The sequence below is a fragment of the Schistocerca serialis genome, chromosome 3 (genome assembly GCF_023864345.2).
Source record: "Schistocerca serialis cubense isolate TAMUIC-IGC-003099 chromosome 3, iqSchSeri2.2, whole genome shotgun sequence".
Classification (NCBI taxonomy): Eukaryota; Metazoa; Arthropoda; class Insecta; order Orthoptera; family Acrididae; genus Schistocerca; species Schistocerca serialis.
Window position 1 is genome coordinate 1198537 of NC_064640.1, and position 21943 is coordinate 1220479.

Here is a 21943-nt window from a genome sequence, read left to right on the forward strand (position 1 = left end):
CTCTACCCTGTCTACTGACTTCTGCTGATGTGTTATACTTATTGAAGGAACTGTAATTTTTGAAGCAGAAAATTGGATTTACTGTGTTTTTTCAAAGTTTAGAGCAAGCCCATTTGCAGAAAACCAATTAATAACTTTTCCAAAGACCTTATTTGTATCATTTTCAATTGGAGTATCTTTTACCTGATTAATAATGATGCTTGTATCATCAGCAAACAGTGTCAGTTCAGCTTCCTGTTTCAGATAGGAAGGGAGGCCGTTCACATATATCAAGAACGGAAGGGGACCCATGATTGAACCCTGTGGAACACCTAATGTAATTTCACCCCACTTAGATGAAGTGGAAAACTTATTTAAATCGCTTGACCCATTTAAGGAAACTTTTTGCTTCCTGTTCTGTAGGTATGACTTAAACCACTCATATGCTATTCCATTTATACCATAGAACTGTAATTTCTGTAACATAATGTCATGGTTCACACAATCAAATGCTTTGGACAAGTCACAGAAAATTCCTATTGGTGACATTTTACTATTTAAAGACTCTATTATGTGGACAGTGAAAGTGTATATTGCTGTCTCAGTGGAACCGCGTTTTTGAAATCCAAACTGTGATTTACTAAGTATCCCATTAGTGTTGACATGGCTAACCACTCTTGGGTACATTACTTTCTTGAAGATTTTTGAAAATGCTGTAAGCAAGGTTACTGGGCGATAATTATTGACATGTGTGGTGTCCCCCTTTTTGTAGAGTGGCCTGACAATGGCATATTTTAACCAGTCTGGAAAAATACCTTGAGTTCATAACAGACTCTTCCATGTACTGCCTGGCTTTTTTTGAACTGTTCTCACCAATTTTTTCTCCTACACTTAAGAAATGGTTCATAAATACATTAACTACTTGTGCACTGTTGGTTAGGATGGTCTCGTTCTCCTTAATAGTAATACTGCCTACCCTAATGGCTATTTTTCCTGTCTCCCTTCTAACAACATACCACATTGATTTTATTTTATTGCCAGAGTTGTTAGTTTCTTCTCTAACATACATATTTCTTGATTTCCTTACAACTTTTCTGAGTATGTTACAATAATTTTTATAGTGTAAAACTACTTCTGTATCTTTACTAGTTCTTGCTGTCTCATAAAGTTTTCTTTTTCTTTCTGAAGACACTTTAATACCTGTAGTAATCCAAGGTCTCTTTGAGAAGTGTGTGGTGTTACATTTAGTAATTTTCTTTGGGAAACAGTGTTCAAAAAGGGATATAAATTTATCAAGAAATATGTTCCATTTATCATTAGCATTTGGCTCATTATATACATCTCCCTAATTAACATTTCTTAGGCTTTCTTTGAAGTGCTCTATAGATACTGGGTTGAGCGACCTTGCATGTTTATTTAATGGCTTCCAAACTGTACACCCTGTTAGATTTTGTAAGTTAATCAGTTGTGCATCATGGTCTGACAATCCATTTACCACAGGGAAAGCATGTGTTTGTTTTACATTCTCTTTCTGTACAAATACATTATCTATTAGCATCCTACTGTCTTGAGCTATACATGTAGGGACATTGATCACTGATTCTAAGTTATATGTTGTCAATAACACTTCTAGTTCACTTTTCCTCTCAGAATTACTTAGAAATTTTACACTGAAATCACCACAGATTAATAACTTCTTCTTTTTGTCTCACAGACAACATAACAGGGAGTCAAACATTTTTATGAATAGCTCCCAGTCACCTAATGGGAATCTGTACACTGTTGCTAATATCAGCACTACTTTATCTAGCTGAAGTTCACATGCACAAACCTGAAAGTGCTGATCAGCACAAAATTTGCTTAATTCTACAGTTTTGCATTTATACCCTTGTTTTATGAAAATGACAACTCCTCCTTTATCCGTCCTAGATCTACAAGTGTAAAATGCTAAATTATACCCACTTATACAGACACTATCCATGCACACAATTACATGGTGATCAGACAGATAGAGTATATCAATCTCATTCTTATTTTTGAGATCATCTAAACACACTAATAGCTCATCTACTTTATTTTTTATTCCCTGATGTTTTGATGAAGTAAGTTGATACTGCCCTTAGCTTTACCCCTATGTACTGTACATGAAGTTCCTTTTATTCTATTTATTTTTAGTGTCATCTGTCTGGACTTTGGCTTTAACCTAAAAAATCTGTCTGCCTGGACCCATTAACTACAGGGATCACCCCTTGTGTGACTGTGGACCCCCTTACAGTTTCTGCTAATAGAGAAGCTAACTAATTTTTCCCCATCCTATTCAGGTGCAGGCCATCTGTAGTGTATCCCCACCTACCAATAGAATTTACTGGAACAACACTTATGTGAGATTTTGCCAGCGTCTGGAGCGTCCTGTTCACCTCATTATTAACATGCCTTACAGCAGTGTTTACCCATAGCTGATCATGGCGCTGAAAGACCTCCACAAACCCCACATTTGTGTGCTCAGTATCTGCTCCTATTTTATCCAGGTCACTCCTAATACTGTATCTTGAATTCATAGCCAGGCTGTTTCCTGCTCCTCCAACTACAATTACCTGATCGTCCTTCTCAATGTTCCTGCATAGCTGACCTAAGTTTTCTGTCACCTGGCTAAGGCTAGCACTTGGTTTCACAAAACTTGTGACCTGGTACCCTGCACCTAATTTCTCCTGAAGCTGCTGGCCCACACCCCTCCCATGATTGCTGCCTATAAGCAGAATTCTTCTTTTCCTATTCTGGTTTGATCCCGACCTGTTTTTTTTTTTTTTTTTTTCTTTAAGCTAATATTCTGCTTCAATCTACTTTCAACTACATCTGTTTGAGGCCCTTCCTCCACTTTAGATAGCAAGCCAAACTGATTTACTAATTGAATTTCTGGAGTTTTTTCAAGTGTTTCCCTATTTCGCCCTATGCTTGCTATCTTTTCCCAGTTCCCAGGCTCTTTTTCCTCCCTTAACCTACATAATTTCAAGTTCGCATTTTCTAATTCAGCCCTAAGGGCACAAATTTTTGCCTCCTGTTCAGCGATTTTTCTGCACTTACTACATAACCTACACTGCCATGGAAGAGCCTCATTTTCTACCCGCGTTTCCTCGCCGCTACATTCGCCCCAATGAAACCGTAATTTACAGTCTACACAGAACACTCCATTTTTCAAATTTCTACGGCAACCACCACATTTGTCACACATTGCTTGATAGACAAACTTAACACAAAAGCAGAGAATAAGTTGGCACAAGACCACAGTAGTTTCGTAAACTGTAGCTTGCTACTACTAAACACTAATGTAAACAAAGTTTTTAATTTACTTCCGAAAGTTTTAACTACCTAGATCTGTATGGCCTACACGAATTAATTTGACTCTGAAGCCATAACTCTAACACGAAAATCTACACTCTCGTGAAATTTACGAATTAAAATTGTAAACAAAACTAGCGACCGCCGGCCTTTTACGAAATACTTCCTTTTCGATCTAAATAAGGTCAGAAAAGCGAAACCTTCAATCGATAGCCTACAGAAGAAGTATATACACTAGTCTAAAATGTAATATTAACTAAATTAGCTCTTATTTCAATATTAATCACTTAACTTAGCGAGAGCTTCGTATACGCGCGTCTGCCTAACTCCAGAGATGCTGCATCGGATATGCACTTTGATTAATAAGTGGTTCTTGTTTTATCAGCAAGTAGCCTACAGTGTAGTAATGTTCTGTCAGCTCAGGTCTGACTCACTCATGTGGCCCCTGGCATTAGCTGAGGGTGAGATCTTAATTTTCCCCAGCCACGCCAAGTCCTTCATATTAAGAATGAAGTTCGATGTGATACAGCTATATACACTACAGACGAAAGGTATATGGAGATACTGTGAATAACTTTGCATATTATTTGTGTTGTATAGTCCTGTTTATGACTGAACTTTCATGTATTACATTATGTTTAATAATACTTTTGCAGTCACCGGTGATGTTGTCTCTTTACTGGAAGTGTAATGGTATTCTCGCATTGAAAGTGTTATAACTACACACTACAGAAGATAGCATTATTAGTTCTTCCATACAGCAAGATTTAATATTCGTGCTAGTATTATGTTTTTTAAAGTAGATCAACTGCAATGTCTTTCTTGTCAACCTACAGCTACTATCACATACTGTACTTATAACATACAAAATATGTTTATATCAGATAGGAAACCATTTCTCGATTGACTGTGTTGCCATGTTACTTATGGTTCCCACTGTTACAATATACCACACTTATCGAAATTGCACTTGACTTCGCCTGCAGACGGCAGGGACTAAATGTGCGGGCATCGTATGTAGCCAGATATAACCTATCACATTACGAATAATATTTCTACGCCATACGAGTAGTTTTTAACATGTGTTTCAGTTCTACCAAAACCAACTGTAAGTGTTCTGTTATACGTTTCTAAAGCATCCCATGCAAGTGATACTTCGTACACAACAGTATCAGACGATTTTGTCCTCAATAACCATATTACAGTGTAGACTGTTTACAGTGTAAGAAAGGATAGATTGCTACTTACCATAAATAAGACACGTCAAGCTGCAGACACGCAAAATTAAAAGACACTTACATAATAAAGCTTTTGGCCACAGTCTTCATCAGTAAAAGTGAGGCACCCACCATTCACACACAAGCAAGCACACCTCTCACACACACACTACCACCAAATGTAGCATCTCTGGTCGGAATGCAACTATCGCGTGGGATGCAAGCAGCAAGCTGGAGGGGGCGGGCAAGGGGAAGGGATAGTGTACAGTTGGGAAGAGAGACGAACGCTGTGTGGTGCAGTGTGCACAACTCTTTTCCTACATTGTTGATATTCCTACCTGGAGTTTCCAGTGTAGACTATTTGGTTTTTTCAACAGTTATTCCAAATCTGTTAGTGTGCAGGCACTTTCTGTAATTAATTTCCTTACAATTCTAATACTATATTGGCCACGCATATATATATATATATATATATATATATATATATATATATATATATATATATATATATAAAATGAAAACTTGTTCAGGCTAATAAAGTTAACATTTCATCTTTTTAAAAAATGGTTATAGATATATGGTTTTCTTTCTTATATTGTATGTTCTGTGATATGTTTGTTGTATCTAGGGGCTAGAAGATGGTGAATTGTACCACAGGAACTGGTCGTAAATAAATAAAAATAATAACTAACAATTACAGCTGAAGGTATTGTCATGATTGCACATAAAATTACAAGTTGTTGCTTGACTGAGCGCTGGCCTACATCTACATCTACATCTACATTTATACTCCGCAAGCCACCCAACGGTGTGTGGCGGAAGGCACTTTACGTGCCACTGTCATTACCTCCCTTTCCTGTTCCAGTCGCGTATGGTTCGCAGGAAGAACGACTGCCTGAAAGCCTCCGTGCGCGCTCTAATCTCTCTAATTTTACATTCGTGATCTCCTCGGGAGGTATAAGTAGGGGGAAGCAATATATTCGATACCTCATCCAGAAACGCACCCTCTCGAAACCTGGCGAGCAAGCTACACCGCGATGCAGAGCGCCTCTCTTGCAGAGTCTGCCACTTGAGTTTATTAAACATCTCCGTAACGCTATCACGGTTACCAAATAACCCTGTGACGAAACGCGCCGCTCTTCTTTGGATCTTCTCAATCTCCTCCGTCAGACCGATCTGGTACGGATCCCACACTGATGAGCAATACTCAAGTATAGGTCGAACGAGCGTTTTGTAAGCCACCTCCTTTGTTGATGGACTACATTTTCTAAGCACTCTCCCAATGAATCTCAACCTGGTACCCGCCTTACCAACAATTAATTTTATATGATCATTCCACTTCAAATCGTTCCGCACGCATACTCCCAGATATTTTACAGAAGTAACTGCTACCAGTGTTTGTTCCGCTATCATATAATCATACAATAAAGGATCCTTCTTTCTATGTATTCGCAATACATTACATTTGTCTATGTTAAGGGTCAGTTGCCACTCCCTGCACCAAGTGCCTATCCGCTGCAGATCTTCCTGCACTTCGCTACAATTTTCTAATGCTGCAACTTCTCTGTATACTACAGCATCATCCGCGAAAAGCCGCATGGAACTTCCGACACTATCTACTAGGTCATTTATATATATTGTGAAAAGCAATGGTCCCATAACACTCCCCTGTGGCACGCCAGAGGTTACTTTAACGTCTGTAGACGTCTCTCCATTGATAACAACATGCTGTGTTCTGTTTGCTAAAAACTCTTCAATCCAGCCACACAGCTGGTCTGATACTCCGTAGGCTCTTACTTTGTTTATCAGGCGACAGTGCGGAACTGTATCGAACGCCTTCCGGAAGTCAAGAAAAATAGCATCTACCTGGGAGCCTGTATCTAATATTTTCTGGGTCTCATGAACAAATAAGGCGAGTTGGGTCTCACACGATCGCTGTTTCCGGAATCCATGTTGATTCCTACATAGTAGATTCTGGGTTTCCAAAAACGACATGATAATCGAGCAAAAAACATGTTCTAAAATTCTACAACAAATCGACGTCAGAGATATAGGTCTATAGTTTTGCGCATCTGCTCGACGACCCTTCTTGAAGATTGGGACTATCTGTGCTCTTTTCCAATCATTTGGAACCCTCCGTTCCTCTAGAGACTTGCGGTACACGGCTGTTAGAAGGGGGGCAAGTTCTTTCGCGTACTCTGTGTAGAATCGAATTGGTATCCCGTCAGGTCCGGTGGACTTTCCTCTATTGAGTGATTCCAGTTGCTTTTCTATTCCTTGGACACTTATTTAGATGTCAGCCATTTTTTCGTTTGTGCGAGGATTTAGAGAAGGAACTGCAGTGCGGTCTTCCTCTGTGAAACAGCTTTGGAAAAAGGTGTTTAGTATTTCAGCTTTACGCGTGTCATCCTCTGTTTCAATGCCATCATCATCCCGTAGTGTCTGGATATGATGTTTCGAGCCACTTACTGATTTAACGTAAGACCAGAACTTCCTAGGATTTTCTGTCAAGTCGGTACATAGAATTTTACTTTCGAATTCACTGAACGCTTCACGCATAGCCCTCCTTACGCTTACTTTGACATCGTTTAGCTTCTGTTTGTCTGAGAGGTTTTGGCTGCTTTTAAACTTGGAGTGGAGCTCTCTTTGCTTTCGCAGTAGTTTCCTAACTTTGTTGTTGTACCACGGTGGGTTTTTCCCGTCCCTCACAGTGTTACTCGGCACGTACCTGTCTAAAACGCATTTTACGATTGCCTTGAACTTTTTCCATAAACACTCAACATTGTCAGTGTCGGAACAGAAATTTTCGTTTTGATCTGTTAGGTAGTCTGAAATCTGCCTTCTATTACTCTTGCTAAACAGATAAACCTTCCTCCCTTTTTTTATATTCCTATTAACTTCCATATTCAGGGATGCTGCAACGGCCTTATGATCACTGATTCCCTGTTCTGTACATACAGAGTCGAAAAGTGCGGGTCTGTTTGTTATCAGTAGGTCCAAGATGTTATCTCCACGAGTCGGTTCTCTGTTTAATTGCTCGAGGTAATTTTCGGATAGTGCACTCAGTATAATGTCACTCGATGCTCTGTCCCTACCACCCGTCCTAAACATCTGAGTGTCCCAGTCTATATCTGGTAAATTGAAATCTCCACCTAAGACTATAACATGCTGAGAAAATTTATGTGAAATGTATTCCAAATTTTCTCTCAGTTGTTCTGCCACTAATGCTGCTGAGTCGGGAGGTCGGTAAAAGGAGCCAATTATTAACCTAGTTCGGTTGTTGAGTGTAACCTCCACCCATAATAATTCACAGGAACTATCCACTTCTACTTCACTACAGGATAAACTACTACTAACAGCGACGAACACTCCACCACCGGTTGCATGCAATCTATCCTTTCTAAACACCGTCTGTACCTTTGTAAAAATTTCGGCAGAATTTATCTCTGGCTTAAGCCAGCTTTCTGTACCTATAACGATTTCAGCTTCGGTGCTTTCTATCAGCGCTTGAAGTTCTGGTACTTTACCAACGCAGCTTCGACAGTTGACAATTACAATACCGATTGCTGCTTGGTCCCCGCATGTCCTGACTTTGCCCCGCACCTGTTGAGGCTGTTGCCTTCCTGTACTTGCCCAAGGCCATCTAACCTAAAAAACCGCCCAGCCCACGCCACACAACCCCTGCTACCCGTGTAGCCGCTTGTTGCGTGTAGTGGACTCCTGACCTATCCAGCGGAACCCGAAACCCCACCACCCTATGGCGCAAATCGAGGAATCTGCAGCCCACACGGTCGCAGAACCGTCTCAGCCTCTGATTCAGACCCTCCACTCGGCTCTTTACCAAAGGTCCGCAGTCAGTCCTGTCGACGATGCTGCAGATGGTGAGCTCTGCTTTCATCCCGCTAGCGAGACTGGCAGTTTTCACCAAATCAGATAGCCGCCGGAAGCCAGAGAGGATTTCCTCCGATCCATAGCGACACACATCATTGGTGCCGACATGAGCGACCACCTGCAGATGGGTGCACCCTGTACCCTTCATGGCATCCGGAAGGACCCTTTCCACATGTGGAATGACTCCCCCCGGTATGCACACGGAGTGCACATTGGTTTTCTTCCCCTCTCTTGCTGCCATTTCCCGATGAACTTGTAGGCTGGCTGGCAGCAGAAAGCATTCCAGCCAGGTAAACGCACCCATTCACAAGGCTGCCGGATACCTGCTGCCAACAACAAATTCGACATGGTTCTTGAATGGCCAGGTAGAACTAGCAAACCACAGATGATTAAGGCAAGACACAAAGAGAAAGACTCTCCACCAAGGAAAAAAATAACATAAACTCTCTTTACTAGCCATAGATGGAAACAATTCACACACTCGCATACCCATAGTCTGCAGACCTGTGTTCATAATCGTAGCGATAAGTGAAACACTCATAATGGTGAGAGCATACTTGGCAATTATATTGCGTAAATTCTTATTCTTGTAAATTATGCTGAAGTGATGTTCTGTGCATTATTGTAAACAAATTATTACTGTTTTACTGGGTGTTTCACCACTCAAATGGTAGGCCTGTTCCTAGTCATATCATACACATTCGACACATGGTTAGTTAGCCACTTTCATGTTCCACGGATCATTTTGCACGATAGATTGTAATTATGTGGAATGAGTCATTTTACATTCACACTGCAAATTAATTTGTACATATGGTTATGTCCTCCTGAATATCTCTAAGTTTTCATTCATCCCATTTGAGTTGTAACACAATTTTAAATCACCCAGTATTGCAACACTTTGTATATTTTACTGTTATTTGTATTAAAGCATAGGCAACTGTGGTCCATTAAAAATGAGAGTCAGACTAAATTACACTTGGAGGGTGTGGAGAGAAAGTAAGAAACTTTATTCCCCTTTCCATAATCCTCTCCTTGATCTGTGCCTGTACACTGGACTCCTTGATCTGTGCCTGTACACTGGAAACAACCTCCCAATCCCAATCAGATGACCATTGTTGCCAGACTGGAGTTCCACATTGGGATAGGTGGAACTGGAAACCTCCCCGACCCCTAATGGGGGCTGCCCAGCGCAATTCGCATTGGCCATATGAAGCTGGTTGAAATTTGCCAAAGCAGTTTCCAGCTGTTTCCTGACTTTGATCAACTTCTGCATAAAGATCCCACAGTGCTCACAATCCCTTACAATTTCTACTTGCAAAAGCTATGTGTGAGTCTAGCTCAGCCTGGAACTAAAGAAAATAGCAAACACTTAACACAGTCAGAAACTAGTTTCCGCTTGTCTCGACACAGAACAATGTTATGACACACTCTGACAGCTACCAGGCCTTTCACTTTCTACATATATTTCAGACATCCTCTGTGTATGTGTCATATATCACATAGCAACTCATGTCCGCATCCTTTAGTGTATGACACTAGGCATTGCAGAACAGATGATAGGTGCACAGCATATCATCCGATCCATCATGGTAGCAACGACTTCAATGTATTTGTGACATTGCGAAGGCGTGCTTCCTTTCTGGGTTTTACCAACACCTACCTGTCAACTCGTCGCAGCACATCGCCGGTAGGAAAGCCGAGCAGAAACCTACTGCACTGCGACTTGCACCAGGCTGCATACAATATGACTATTCTAAGAACCGGGAAAGGATCTTAATTTTGAATGAAAGGTGGAAATACTGGCAAAACTTCGGTATATTCTGAAGTTTAGAATTACAAGTTCACTGTCAAGCCCGTGCTAATCCTAACACAATCATGCACAAACCCCTTCATTCACGTTAGCAAGTTTATGGTAACGTATTTCTCGAAATCTGAACAGCTACTAAACATAGATTGTTCTTAAATGAAAATGCTCGCCACACTATTAAGTTTATCGGTGTCTAATGCACTCCAGTTTGTAGCCACCCATCTGCTCAATATGCAACGTGGAATTACTGTCTTTTCTCATACGCAAAAATATTTAAAAATCCGTACTTTCTAAAAAAAAAAAAACACACCAGAATAAATATGCCTTCACTTTAAAGCATTTTTGAGGCATGTAGCACAACTCAAGCCGGCAAACTATAACTTCCTTCGGAGCTCATACTACACACGACCATAACATTGAAAGGGTGGGCTCTGACTCTTTAGACTGCTATCTCCAAAACAAAAGACGCACTTAGAATGCAGGAACGATGTAAAGGCGCCACGCCTCAACATCATAGTTAACGAGTCATCAGGTTGACGTTTTATGACCTATATTTGCAAATGCTGTAGTCGACACAGTTGCAGATATTCCAGGCAGGACAGTACTAAAGGGATTTCTGCCTCTTACTAGTATGTGAACACGTTGCTTTTGGCTGTGCAAATGCCTGTTTGATAGGTATTGCATAGAGGGCAGCACCCATTCAAACTGTGGAGTCTGATTCACCCTGTGTCAGTTTGTCATCGATTCGGAACACTCTTGTGTTTGTTACTGTGTGGAGCGGACAGGAAATGGAGCGCTATTCTTGGGAGGAAAGGGCAGACATGCACTGTGTTTATGGAAATGCTGACAGTGCCCAACGTTTAGAGTTTTCGAATTGCCGAGTGCCAGATCCGTGCACATTTACTGCCATCCATAGGTCCCTACGAAAGACAGCTTCACTTGAGGTACGTTTTCCACTGGCAAGCTGTTGTAATGGCACATGTGAATTAAGGCCTACTTCGAAACCCGGTGTATTCATTTCGATTTACACTGCGAAGGCCTGACGGATGCAGTGATCGATGCACCGTGCGTGCAACAGGGCCCGAACAGGATGTGTTAGTACTGCTGGAGAACAAACCTTCAACGAGCTAGCGGCATGTTGCATGGGAAATGAGTGTAAGCCATTTTACAATTTGGCACAGGTGGCATGAGTCCTTAACTGAGACGATTTTTTCACTTCAAATTGAATTCTGCAAGTGGTTTTTTCAAAAGTGTACCATTCAGTCCGACTTTCCAACGTATATACTTCCTGTGGATGAGACGTACTTCATAGAAGAGATTGTGTTCAACAGCCACAATCTACATGTGTGGGCCTGGGAAAATCTGCACCCTGCTTTTCTTCGAGGTCATCTAGATCACTTCACTGCCAATATTTGGGCCAGCTCGGCAGGCGATAATCTGGTCCGTGCGTAAGTGTTGCCCCGGCGACTGAACCCAAACGTAATCTTTTTACAAGAAACTTTGCCAGAGTTGTCGAAACCTGTTTCACTCAGCGTATGACGACAAATGTGGTAGGAACAGGACGGTGCACGTGTGCACTTCGCACGTGCGATGTCCACGCACACGGACGAAGCCTCAGGTGAAAACTCCACGGGGCACGACGGGCTGGTGGCGTGGCCTACTTGACGCCCATTTATTTTTTTCTTCTGGGACCAACTTCAGATCTCTTGTCTACGAAACACCCATTGAGACTGATGTAGAGTTAATAGTACGAATTATGGCAGCCTCCCGTGCAATTTTCACTTTCCAGGAGTGTCTGATACAGTGTAACAGTCATTCCAGCCTTGTTACAAGGCGTGGATTCAAGCAGGAGGGCGTAATTTCGAACACTTTTTGTAAGCCGGCCGGAGGGGCCGTGCGGTTCTAGGCGCTACAGTCGGGGGGCCGAGCGACCGCTACAGTCACAGGTTCGAATCCTGCCTCGGGCATGGGTGTGTGTGATGTCCTTAGGTTAGTTAGGTTTAATTAGTTCTAAGTTCTAGGCGACTGATGACCTCAGAAGTTAAGTCGCATAGTGCTCAGACCCATTTGAACCATTTTATAAGTGTTTTCAAATAAAGGCTATAAAATTTCACTCAGACTTCTCATTTACGTTGATGCCACAAATACGCTGAAAACGTTGCCCTGCAGACCTGCTACTACGACGGTTTGGATGGCACGTTGTGTGCCTACCTTCTTGGCAGTGCACGATGCTGTTCAATGACGCCTGGCGCCGTGCGCTAAGGGATGTGGACACGAGTTCAAATGGCTCTGAGCACTATGGGACTGAACTTCTGAGGTCATCAGTCGCCTAGAACTTAGAACTAATTAAACCTAACTAACCTAAGGACATCACACACATCCGTGCCCGAGGCAGGATTCGAACCTGCGACCGTAGCGGTCGCACGGATCCAGACTGTAGCGCCTAGAACCACTCGCCCACCACGGCCGGCGGACACGAGTTGCTAAGTTAAATATGCTTGTTATGACCCACTCTACCAACCTTCTCACTTTCTACATTCATTTCAGTGAGTCTATTTAACATGACTATAATCACTTTGCGAGCACTGTAGGACAATATTAACGACTGACAGCGGCGCAATCGCTTTGTAGATAATTAGTTGTTGTTTGTTTCAGTAATATTCTAGATTACGGTGTATGAAATGTCTGTGGAAACGCATCGGCACGCTGGCTATGTAATACAGGGAGAATTAAGCGATTTTGTAACTATCTGATTCTGTGTGAATGCATTTTATGCGAGGCCCCGGGGACAGCGCTCGGCCAGCGGCCGGAGGGAGCTGCAGCCGGGTGCTATGAAAGGAAAGGGCTGGGAAGCCCTGTAATCCGCTCAGCCACGTGTCAGCGGTGGCTGCTAACTCCTCAAGCACGCGTGTCTCCAGGGGTGTTTACAAAAGCAGGAGTCTCTGTTCGCTCCAACAGGAAATTTTGCGGGGAAGTTTGAAGTGGTCCCTTAGGGAAAAAAAATCCAGAAAATTTGTTGTTGCCCGCAGCTGTGGATCTTCCCAGGTGGCTTGGCCGGAGTTTACTCGTGAAATTTGGTAGAAAGGGAAGAATTGTGGAAAATAGTTCGATTCCCAGGCCGTACATTGGTCGGCACTGGGAAACTGGGTATTTTGAGCGTTTCTATGGATGTTATTGGCTCGGAAAAGTTTTGGTGGGGAAAATAGAGGGTAAGAGCGAGCTTGCTCGACGCTCTGTAGAGGTCTTCCGTCTTGGACTTTCGTTCTGAGAGGACGTTAGCCGTGTCAGCTCTTTGCTGATGGGAAGATTGTCGTAATTTGAGAAGTTTATGGACAGCAGTCTGTTGCCCAAGTATTGTAGGAGTGTAATTTCCGAGGCGCCACACGCGGACTCCGCGCCGTCGCGGCCACAGCAGCAGTATTACGGTGAGATCGCTCCTGCATCGGCCTGCGTTAGGAGTAGCGTTAAATAGCTGGATCACGTGCAATTGCTGTTTCCACTGAGGTTTCGCGATACTTTGGGGTGTAGTGATTCTTCTTATTTTACGTTTTGTGTCGACGTCAGGCGGTCAGCTAATTTATAAGAAATCGCATTGTGTACCGATTTTGACACAGTTCACTGCCAATCTCAGCTAGGAGGGTAATTTGTAAATAGTTCATTTGTTTTTTATTCAGTATTGGTTTGAAGTTGATAATAAATTTATTGTGGTTCAGTAGAGCTTTTACTTTCAGTAATTTGATCCTGAATTCACCCTTCTGCTTTACTTTCTTTCTGATATCAAATGGTTCAAATGGTTCAAATGGCTCTGAGCACTATGGGACTCAACTGCTGAGGTCATTAGTCCCCTAGAACTTAGAACTAGTTAAACCTAACTAACCTAAGGACATCACAAACATCCATGCCCGAGGCAGGATTCGAACCTGCGACCGTAGCGGTCTTGCGGTTCCAGACTGCAGCGCCTTTAACCGCACGGCGACTTCGGCCGGCTGTCTGATATCGTTGAACCCCATAAGTGTTCGTTATGGTTCATGTTTGGAATTAAAAACAGGTGTGATTTATCGTCAACACTACCACTGCAGATTAATTAGGGGTAACAGGGCGACATTTAAATCTAGCATTATCCATTCTTCCATACATTTCCACTCTCGATTTCTCTGTAAGTTGTTTGCCAGGGGCGAACACACGCAAATTCCAGACAAGCAACAGGTGGGGTGTTACATATGGCTGACCCGTGCCGAGGATTAGTAATTTTGGGATTTGCCTCAGACACAGTTAGGAGAAACCTCAGTTTTTTCCTCTCTTTGTGGTCCAACTTGTCTGCTCATTCGATTGTAGAATCACGGGTAAAAATAATTAGCATACGTTGTGTTTTGTGTTTTTGTTGTTGTTGTGTTTGTTGTTTCTAGGCTGCAAGCGCGTTGTGCTTTTTTGTTGTTGTTTGTGCCTTGTATGTTATTTGGCCAGTATTCAGCAAATGCTGAACAGTAAGTGCACAACCATTTGTGCAGCTATCCTATTAGCAAATATAAGTAGGTGTCATTTCTGTTCACTGCTCACACCCAGTTTAGCCTTTTGTTTTGTGAACGGTGTTTTGTGCTTTTTTATTGTTGAGGCTAGAGTATATTTTTTACTCCAGTGTACGATTAGCATTAAATTGCACATGCTGGTGAGAGCAACAGCCAGGGCCACAACAGGCAGAATCTCGTCAGTAATAGAGACAAAATGGGTGGCAGTCGCGAGGGTACTGCAAGTGAAAATAACGAGCGTGGATTGCAGATGCCGGAAAGTTATGATCAGAATAGGTTCAGCCCAGTGGGTAGTAGAATTTATGAGTCCGACAGTGTCACTGAGGGACCGAGGCACGTGGAGGCGGATGTCATAATCTATAATTATGGAGGAGACAGCCCACGGAGCCGTAGTACCGCTGAAATGAACTATTTCCGACCCCAGTCGAGTGGTTCAATCCGGAGCGACCCGAGTGGCGCACGGAAACATCTCGTTTCTAGACACGGAAAGGTTAGCAGGAACACGGGAAACGGTGCTCATTGTAGGACACAGGAGACAGAAATTCAAATTGGGCCAGGTCTACAGAACATTATAGAAGTTTTGAAAGGGTTGCAGACAGAAATGAAAAAAGACAACGCCGCGCTTCACTCCGATCTCAGTACAAAATTATCCAACGTTGAGAAATCGAACTCATTGTCAGATCTCAGTTCAAAATTCTCGAACACCGAGAAGGCGATTGCGAAAGTGATGGGTGAAATGAAAGGGGAGGTAAAGAACCTAGGTGTAAAATTAGAGAAGGTAGCTCTAATTAAAAGAACGGCCAATGAAGCGAAGCTGATAGCACAGGGGCAAAGAAAATTGCGAAAGAAACTTGCGGCTCGACTCAGAGTACCGCGGAAGTAGGGAAGGCCGTCCTATCCAAATTACAGAGCCGCATTAAGTGGGTCGAGGATAAGCAACAACAACAACCGGATGTGGCGCCTAGCGACGCGCTAAGAGAGGAAGTATCCGAGTCGAAACGAAACCTGGAGAATGAGGTTAAACATACTATCGCAAAAACCACAATGCAAACTCAAGGTAGCCATCCAGGCGAGATAACTGTCAATGATAGTAACAGGGAGGTAGTGAGTGCTGAACAGATGGTTCTATCAGCGCGTAAACCAACTTCTCTGTGCGGTAATTTGGACGGCTCGAGCAACACTGCGGAAGCCGACAGCAGCGGAGCATGCCGTACCGCCGCACCGACGCTCGTAGAAAACTTGGAGGGCGCGCGTAAGTCGATTGGGCACAACTGCTGTCGCCTAGTACGAAGTACGCAACATTTATCGAGTACCCACACAGAAAGAGAGGAAGACAATAGTCTTCATCCCAAAAACATTTATAGGCCAATTTGACCTGTCTCTGCCTCCCCACTGACCACTCAGGTATAAGCTCGATTTCGTGTGCTCACACACGGAGGGCGCAACAGCAGAATATATGAGGAACTTTGCCAGGACTTGCAACTTGTACGATGCGTTCCGGAATGCCTTCTTTGACAAATTCTGGTCAAAGGAAACACAGGAACGAATTAACTAAGAACTGATGACGAGTAGAGATATGGAAAGCGCAGGTTACCGAATTCCTGTAAAATTCTTCGAGAACGTGACGAAGAGTAACCAATATCTCGACAATCCTTCTAGCGGAGCCAAAATTATACACCTGTGTTACACGAAGCTCTCGATATCGTACCAGCAAACACTTGCTGGAAGCTGTGGAAGCGACATAGAAGGATTCGAGGGAATATTGCACGATCTCGAATTCGCGTTTCTCGAGGAGTAAGTCCGTGAGAAACGCCGACAGTGGGAATCGCAAAACGGTCGACGAAATAACGGCTCACAGTGGGAAAACAAACAGGTGCAGCAGCATAACGGATTTGGACGTGATAAGAATAATAGTAAGTACACTAACGACGGTAGGCACTCTCCCGAGATGACAAGTCGAAAAGGTCGTGGGGAAGTGGTCATCAGGGCTGGCAATGCCACAGAAGTAGTGGAAACTCCTGGGCCATCTCACGTTAATGAACACGAACGGGATTGACTAGGGCGCGGAACGGACACGACCCTTAAAGCGTCCGAGACCTCAGTAGAAGCCAGTCACATAAACATCGTGGAGTACGAAGATGCGACGGAATTATTATTAGAAGAAAATGAGGGGCAACAGAATAAGGAAGTGGTCAAAATTAAGATAGGAGATTTGGTGCTTGCACCGATAATTGACAGCGGTAGCCAACTTTCGGGAATTTCCGAAGGAGTGTTCAGGAAATGTAAAAATACACTGATCCACCGACTGTATAAATACGAAAGACCAAAGTCAGGGGTGCCCTATTAGGTAAAAGCATGGAAATTTCACAACAGACACGGTCGTAGTTCGAGTGTCAAGGGCATAAATTAACGGCGAATTTGTTTGTAATCCCCAAGTTTTCAGTCGATGTCATTATCGGAATGGACCTCCTATTTATGCATAAGGCGATACTCGATTTGGGTCGAGGGGAAATGACGCTAGGAGAAGACGATAAAATTCAAATTCGGTTCGATAAGCAAGCAACCCCAGAACAGATTCAGAAGAGCTGCCCTAGGCTGCAATTCTCAAATCAGGAGGATATGAGAAATGAATCGCACGATGGAAAGAGTAGAATAGAGTGCGGATCCATTGAAGTGCAGCTGATGGAAATCAACTGGGAAATTAATGTAGCCTGCCGAAGTGGCCGAGCGGTTCTAGGCGCTTCAGTCTGGAACCGCGCGACCGCTACGGTCGCAGTTTCGAATCCTGCCTCGGGCATGGATGTCTGTGATGTCCTTAGGTTAGTTAGGATTAAGTAGTTCTAAGTTCTAGGGGACTGACGACCTCAGATGTTAAGTCCCATAGTGCTCAGAGCCATTTGAACCATTTTTTTCTTAAATTAATGCAAAATTAGAAGACATAAAAGATATAGGGTACGTTGACAAGGAAGGATTGGATAACGCATTGAGGCACAATGTCGAAGTCTTCCTTCCGAAGACGGGTTCGATCCAGGGTTACCAATACAGGTTCGAGGTGGAAACACAAGCCGTTCATGGTACCACCATACGCCATTCCGTGGTCATACCGAGAAGGCGTTTTCACTGAACTTGAGAGAATGCTAAAGGAGGATCTTACTGAATACGCAAAATGTCAGTATAACAGCCCCTTGTGGATTGTGGACAAGAAGAACGGAGAGATTCACCTCGTGTTAGATTCTCGACAAATTAACACGATTATTGTACCTGAAACTGACAGACCGGAGAGGTTCTACGAGCTACTTCAGAAGTTCCGTGGAGTTTCGGTGTTCTCTTCCCTGGACATGCGATCGAGCTTTGAAGATTGAATTAGACCCAGATTGCCGAAAGTACACGGCGTTTGGTGCATGCTACCAATTTAAAAGACTCCCCTTTATGTTAAACATTTCGTCTGCAGCATTTAGTAGGGGTCTCGGAACAATTCTTGATGACAAACGGAGGGATACAATTATGTGTTATGAAGATGACATTCTCATCGCGGAGAATACCTGCGAATCACACAACGTTCTTGTAGGAGAAGTTTTATCCAAGCTGAGAAAACGTGGGGTGACCACGAACATAAATAAGTCGTGTTTCGGAGGAAGAAAGGTACATTTTCTGGGACGTATCATCAGGAGAGGGAATCACACCCGATCCAGAGCAGATGACCGCAGTTGCAGATTTTGCCACGCCGATGACCAGAAAACAATTAAGAGGATATCTTGGCGTGATCAATTTTTACAAAAAATTTATATCCGTATCGGCATTGGCGACCCCGCGACTTTGTCGGTTGACTGGAAATAATACGCCCTGGGTATGGGACGAAGAGGCAGATAGAGAATTCAATGTTCTGAAGTCAGCTGTCGCGAAATCGCCGATATTGTCACATGCTGATTTGTCACAGGATTTCTGTATGGCCACAGATAGCGCAAAATCTGGGCTGGGGGTCATGGTATTTCAGGAGTACGAAGAGAACGGGAAGAAGGTACACAAAACAATTGCGTTCGGCAGTAGGGTGTTAACGAAGAGCGAGAGGAATTACTCGGTAATCGAACTTGAGGCTCTGGCTGTGGTCTGGGGATTCCAGAAGTTTAAGTATCTTCTGTTCGGACGGATAACGCGGGTCTACACAGATCACAGAGCTCTGGAGTTCCTCCTAACGGCAAAACTAACTCATAGAAAACTTGCAAGGTGGGTCACTGTTCTCCAGGAGTATGATTTTATGACGATCTACGTCCCAGGTCCAACGAATGTCATTGCGGACGCTCTATCCCGTTCCCCTCTGGGGATAAAGGCAGAAGAACTCGAACAGGAACATTTTGCTCTGTTCTACCTGTGCAAAGTGGCGTTCGAAAACTATATCTCCGTCACAATGCGTGACATTAAGAACGAACAGGACAAAAATCTCGCGCTGCTAGGGATAAAAGAGAAGTGAAAAGACAGGACCCAAACCAAAATCAAGCAGCACTACCTTTTACAGAAAGGGATACTCTTTTACTGGAGAAACCATGGTGACTCTTTGTGGGTGGTGTGTGTACCAAATGAGCTAATCAACAAACTCATTTGGTATACACACCTCAGGTATGCTCATTTCAGACCCCAGAAATGCTTCCTGAAATTAAGGAACGTCTGCCACTTGAACAACGTGGAGAGAAGAATACGGAGCGTTCTGTCTGTGTGTAACAAGTGCCAGAAGGCGAAGACAAGTACAGTGGCAATACAAACACCACTGTACCCTATAGTACCACAGAAATAACAAGAGACTGCGGCAACCGACTTGATGGGACCTTTACCGACCACACAAAGGGGGTATAGATATATTAGGGTGGTCCTCGAGTTAACCTTCAAATTTGTGACTGTGACTCCGTTAAAGAGAGCGACCGGGAGAACAGTGAGTGGAGGGATTTCCTCACGCAGGTAGGAGCTGTGGACTGTATCCTATCGGATAACGGGCCCCAATACAAGTTGCTGATGTGCAAGAGGACGCTGGAAAGGCACAGGATTAAGCCAGTGTTCATATTTCGCTTCCACCCCAGCTCAAACCCATCTGAAAGGACGATGAAAGATCTGAGGAACCTGTGTTGGCTGTACTGTAGCAAGAAGCGTGCCAACTGGGACGTCTTCCTAAAAGACTTCCAGGATGTTATGAACGAGCTACCCCACAGTACCATGTTACTGGCTCCCATCACTGTACTCTGGTCGAGTTCCCTCCGGGGACACGTCGGCAACATCGAGAGTCTCTGTGCAACATTTGTCTTGCAGGGGAAAGGCGAAAAGCACGCGCAGATAAGGGGACGCGTTTACGCCAATTTGTGGTTGGAGAGAAGGTAGTGGTTAAGACGCACCATTTGTCCAACAAGCAGAAAAAACAAGTTCTTTGTGGCATAGAGCGAAGAGTAGCACACACAAACGCGCTGGAGGTCGAGTCCGTGAAAACGGGGAAGTCACTTGGGGTGCATCCCATTTCCCACATCAAACCATTCTTGGAATAACCCGGACAACATGTAAATAATTGTAAATAGTTAATTTAGAATTAGAATAAGATATTTAGATTAAGTAGATTAAGTTTTATCTGTCTTGTTTTGTCTACTGTATGCAATGTTAAATGTCCATATGGTTGTTAAAACCCGGGTGATAGGGCTTAAGAGCACAAGCTATGAAAAATAAGTAATCGACAAGTATTCCTGACATACACTGTTTAGTTGAGAGGTAAATATACGCTCTGAGGCAGCTGTACCAGTAGGTAGGTCTCTGTTGAAAGGCATAAAAGAGATCACAGAATTCATATCTCCGTCAGAGGAGACAGCAAAAATTTAATGTGGCCTGTCCCACATGCCATTGTGAGGGCGCACCATTGCATTTACTTTTGCCAAAGTGTACAAGTGGTTTTGAGGTGGCCAGCTATGCACACTGGCGTACGTAGCGCACCTTAGTACACATAGTTCTGTGAAAATAGCGTGCTGAAGTCACAGAAGAAGCGGACATTAATAACAGTGTTTAAGAATACTGGTCGAGAAATTTAAGTTTTCTGGACAACTGCGTGTGTGAGCAGTGGGTTGTGTTTTTGTTTCTTTATTGTTGGATTATACTAATGAAATTCCTGTCAATAGATAGAAACATCACAATATGTGTGCCAGGGCTATCAGGAGAAGAGAAAGGAAATTCAAAAGGAGTAACACAATGCCGAACAATCCCGGATCACATTGGGTGAGATAAAAAATTAGGAAACATTGCTTGTGTCTGCCTGATTCACAGGGACATCGGACCCGACGTAAGACTACGGAATGCATTGGCTAATACCGGGTGGTATAAGGCATTTTTCTAAAAATTTACGTAGTTTTGAAGAGATGACCATCTCTCTGTTGTAGTTAAAAAGGTGATGCAACCCCAATCCCCTGAATCCAGAGATTCCCTTTCCACTCTTATGTTTGTTAAAAAAATTGACATTAGGATACGATTTCTTATTATTAGGAGGTTTCGTTTTCTTCTAATGTTATATTAAGGATGGGTGTAAGAGGTTTTTCCGTGTATACGTTTGATGTAAATGTCATTTAGTATTTAGGTACATTGAAAAATAATTAATTTATGTAAAATTTTTGCATATGACCAATTTGGAATTTGTGGTCATCCCATGTTGTAGAGAAATAAGTGTTCCTTATGTAATGTAATTGTGTTAGTGTGTTCAGTAGATAATTCAGAAGGGGGAAATGAGGCGACACGGAAATTGGTGCACCACACTTTGGATGGCACGTGAACGAGGACCGTGGCAATCAGGAGACGAGAGAACAGCTGGCGGATGGAATGCAGACCAACTGCCGAAACGACGGAGCCAGTGGTACACCTGCCACTTACTGAAAGATGTGACACAGAGGTCTGTGACGTGCAGCTGGGGATACGACTGGTCCGCGTATGCACGCGCCGGATGGGAAGCTAGCTCGGAGAAGCATCATCAGTACCTTCTTATTGTCTGGTGGCGCGACATTACTGCAGAACCTCTTTGTGTGTTACGGCACGTTCACTTAGGACCTGAGCCAGGCAACAGCTAACGTCTTATGGTATATCCTCCCTACCCACCACTAGCCAAAGAAGGAGTTCCGTCTTGCTGCCTGTCTGCATCAGGTCTCTGCAGATGAGGAAAGTACCTCACTACA